This window comes from Arachis duranensis, chromosome 7 (assembly GCF_000817695.3).
Source record: "Arachis duranensis cultivar V14167 chromosome 7, aradu.V14167.gnm2.J7QH, whole genome shotgun sequence".
In the NCBI taxonomy this organism is placed as follows: Eukaryota; Viridiplantae; Streptophyta; class Magnoliopsida; order Fabales; family Fabaceae; genus Arachis; species Arachis duranensis.
The window spans coordinates 33,017,372-33,022,043 of NC_029778.3; the positions used below are offsets into that span (position 1 = coordinate 33,017,372).

The following is a 4,672-nucleotide window of genomic DNA, read 5'->3' on the forward strand; positions in this document are numbered from 1 at the left end:
GAAATAAAGATCCCGTTTGCAGAGGCACTTGAGCAAATATCCTCTTATGCTAACTTCATGAAAGAGATCTTAAGTCATAAGAAGGATTGGAGAGAAACTGAAAAAGTTTTCCTCACTAAAGAATGCAGTGCAGTCATTCTGAAAAGCTTACCAGAGAAGTTTAAAGATCCCAGAAGCTTTATGATACCATGCACATTAGAGGGTACTTGTACCAAGACAGCTGATGAGCGGATAATTTATACGCTTTTTGGCATTGTTTTTAGGTAGTTTTTAGTAGGATCTAGCTACTTTTAGGGATGTTTTCATTAGTTTTTATGCCAAATTCATATTTCTAGACTTTACTATGAGTTTGTGTGTTTTTCTGTGATTTCAGGTATTTTCTGGCTGAAATTCAGGGACTTAAGCAAAAATCTGATTTAGGCTGAAAAAGGACTGCTGATGCTGTTGGATTCTGACCTTCCTGTACGCAAAATTGATTTTTTAGAGCTAGAGAACTCCAAATGGCACGCTCTCAACGGCATTGGAAAGTAGACATCCAGAGCTTTCCAGCAATATATAATAGTTCATACTTTATTCGAGTTTAGATGACGCAAACTGGCGTTCAACGCCAGTTCCATGCTGCATTCTGGAGTCAAACGCCAGAAACACGTCACGAACCAGAGTTAAACGCCAAAAACTCATTACAACTTGGCGTTTAACTCCAAGAGAAGCCTCTGCATGTGTAAAGCTCAAGCTCAGCCAAGCACACACCAAGTGGGCCCCGGAAGTGGATTTCTGCACTTAGACTTATTTCTGTAAACACTAGTAACTAGTCTAGTATAAATAGAACTTTTTACTATTGTATTAGACATCTTTGGTCTCAGTTTTAATCTATTGTTCATCTTGGGAGACTATTGATCACGTTCATGGGGGCTGGACATTCGGCCATGCCTGGACCATCACTTATGTATTTTCAACAGCGGAGTTTCTACACACCATAGATTAAGGGTGTGGAGCTCTGCTGTACCTCAAGTTTCAATGCAATTACTACTATTTTCTATTCAATTCAGCTTATTCCTGTTCTAAGATATTCGTTGCACTTCAACATGATGAATGTGATGATCCATGACAGTCATCATCATTCTCACCTATGAACGCGTGACTGACAACCACTTTCGTTCTACCTTAGAATGAGTGAGTATCTCTTGGATTCCATAACTAGAATCTTCGTGGCATAAGCTAGAACCTTTTGGCGGCCACTCTTGAGGATCTGGAAAGTCTAAACCTTGTCTGTGGTATTCCGAGTAGGATTCAGGGATTGAATGGCTGTGACGAGCTTCAAACTCGCGATTGTTGGGCGTGATGACAAACGCAAAAGAATCAATGGATTCTATTCCGACATGATCGAGAACCGACAGATGACTAGTCGTGCTGTGACAAGAGCATTTGGACCATTTTCACTAAGAGGATGGGATGTAGCCATTGACAACGGTGATGCCTTACATATACGTTGCCATGGAAAGGAGTATGATTGATTGAAAGTAAGAAAGCAGTATGTTGCAGAGATTTAACAGGGACAAAGCATGTCCATACACTTATCTAAAATTCCCGCCAATGATTTACATAAGTATCTCTATCTTATTTTATGCTTTATTTATTATTAATTTTTGAAAACTCCATAACCATTTATAATATGCCTAACTGAGATTTACAAGATGACCATAGCTTGCTTCATACCAACAATCTCCGTGGGATTGACCCTTACTCACGTAAGGTTTATTACTTGGACGACCCAGTGCACTTGCTGGTTAGTTGTGCGGAGTTGTGACAAAGAGTGATTCACGTTTGAGAGCACCAAGTCATTAGGGCCATTGTTGATGATCACAATTTCGCCTACCAAGTTTTTGGCGCCGTTGCCCGGGATTGTTCGAGTTTGGACAGCTGACGGTTCATCTTGTTGCTCAGATTAGGTAATTTTCTTTTTGTTTTATTTTCAAAAATTTTTCAAAAATCTTTCAAAAAAATTCTTACTTCTGTTTTTGAAAAATTATTCTAAATTTTTAAGAATGAATTCTAGTGTTTCATGAAGCATGTTGAAGCTTGGCTGGCTGTAAAGCCATGTCTAATTCAATTGGATTGAGGCTTCCCCTTATCAGTATATGAAGTTGGATGAAGTATCAGCTGTTGTATGTCTGATTTGTAGGCTAAAGCTTGGCTGGCCATTGGGCATGTCCAGTGTTTTGGACAGAAGCTTTCACAAAAAGCTTGGCTGGCTATTAAGCCATGTCTAATTCCCGGACCGGAGCTTTAGACTAACATTGCAAAGATTCCTGAAATTATTATTAAAAATTTTTGAATTTCTTATTTTATTTTTCCTATATGTTTTCGAAAAAATAAAATAAAATACAAAAAAATCAATAAAATCATAAAAAGCTAAAAATGTTTTGTGTTTCTTGTTTGAGTCTTGTGTCATGTTTTAAGTTTGGTGTCAATTGCATGTTCATCTTTTTCTAGCATTTTTTGAAAATTCATGCATTGTATTTTTCATGATCTTCAAGTTTTTCTTGATGAATTTTCTTGTGTGATCTTCATATTTTATTGTTTTGTGTTGTATGGTGTTTTTCATATGCATTTTTGCATTCATAGTGTCTAAGCATTGAAAATTTCTAAGTTTGGTGTCTTGCATGTTTTTTTTTTCTTGAAAATTTTTCAAAAATAAATCTTGATGTTCATCTTGATCTTCAAAGTGTTCTTGGTGTTCATCTTGACATTCAAAGTGTTCTTGCATGCATCATGTATTTTGATTCATAATTTTCATGTTATGAGTAATTTTTGTTGTTTTTCTCTCTCATCATAAAAAATTCCAAAATAAAAAATATCTTTTCCTTATTTTGCTCATAATTTTTGAAAATTTGAGTTGACTTAGTCAAAAATTTTTAAAACTTAGTTATTTCTTATAAGTCAAGTCAAATTTTCAATTTTAAAAATCCTATCTTTTCAAAAGCTTTTTCAAAAATCAAATCTTTTTCATTTTTCTTTTATGATTTTCGAAAATTTGAAAATATTTTTCAAAATCTTTTTCTTATCTTTATTTCATAATTTTTAAAAACTTTACTAACAATTAATGTGATTGATTCAAAATTTTGAAGTTTGTTACTTTCTTGTTAAGAAAGGTTCAATCTTTAAATTCTAGAGTCATATCTTTTAGTTTCTTGTTAGTCAAGTAATCAATTTTAATTTTAAAAATCAAATCTTTTTCAAAATATCTTTTCAATTATATCTTTTTAATCATATCTTTTTCAAATCATATCTTTTTCAAAATTGATTTCAAAAATCTTTTCTAACTTCTTATCTTTTCAAAATTGATTTTCAAATCTTTTTCAACTAACTAATTGACTTTTTGTTTGTTTATTATCTTTTTCAAAACCACCTAACCACTTTCCTCTCTCTAATTTTCGAAAATTACCTCCCTCTTTTTCAAAATTCTTTTAATTAACTAATTGTTTCAAATTTTAATTTTAATTGTTTTTCTTCTCTTAATTTTCGAAAATCAGTAACCCTTTTTCAAAATTTATCTTCGAATTTCTCCCTCTCTCATCTTCTTCTATTTATCTATTTATTTACTAACACTTCTCTTCATCTCAAGAATTCGAACCTATCTTCCCCCTTATGTTTGGATTCTTAACTCTTTTCCTTCTTCTATTCTTTTCTTCTTCTACTAACATAAAAGAATCTCTGTACTGCAGTAAAGAGGATCCCTATTATTATTTTCTGTTCCCTTCTTTTTCATATGAGTAGGACCAAGGACAAGAATATTCTTGTTGAAGCAGATCCTGAACCTGAAAGGACTCTGAAGAGGAAAATTCTGGTGACTATACTACACCCACTTCCAAGTTTGATGGAAGAAGCATCTCAATCTCTGCCATTGGAGCAAACAATTTTGAGCTAAAACCTCAACTAGTTGCTCTAATGCAACAGAACTGCAAGTTCCATGGACTTCTATCAGAAGATCCCTATCAGTTTTTAACTGAATTCTTGCAGATCTGTGAGACTGTTAAGACTAATGGAGTAGATCCTGAAGTTTACAGGCTCATGCTTTTCCCTTTTGCTGTAAGAGACAGGGCTAGAATATGGTTGGACTCTCAACCTAAAGATAGCCTGGACTCTTGGGATAAGCTTGTCACGGCCTTCTTGGCCAAGTTCTTTCCTCCTCAAAAGTTGAGAAAGCTTAGAGTGGATGTTCAAACCTTCAAACAAAAAGAGGGTGAATCCCTCTATGAAGCTTGGGAAAGGTACAAGAAGATGACCAAAAGATGTCCTTCTGACATGCTTTCAGAGTGGACCATTTTGGATATATTCTATTATGGTCTATCTGAGTTCTCTAAGATGTCACTGGACCATTCTGCAGGTGGATCCATTCACCTAAAGAAAACGCCTGCAGAAGCTCAAGAACTCATTGACATGGTTGCAAATAACCAGTTCATTTACACTTCTGAGAGAAATTCTGTGAATAATGGGACGCCTCAGAGGAAGGAAGTTCTTGAAATTGATGCTCTGAATGCCATATTGGCTCAGAACAAAATGTTGACTCAGCAAGTCAACATGATTTCTCAAAGTCTGAATGGATGGCAAAAAGCATCCAACAGTACTAAAGAGGCATCTTCTGAAGAAGAAGCTTATGATCCTGAGAACC

General features: G+C 34.8%; 1 non-coding gene across 1 annotated transcript; it reads right to left on the bottom strand.

Annotated features, from left to right (window-relative positions):
• Window positions 1-4,203: 4,203 nt before the first annotated feature.
• LOC127740795 (small nucleolar RNA R71) lies at window positions 4,204-4,311 on the bottom strand. Its single transcript, XR_008001652.1, has one exon. It is a non-coding gene; the product is annotated as a small nucleolar RNA R71 (small nucleolar RNA).
• Window positions 4,312-4,672: the final 361 nt, after the last annotated feature.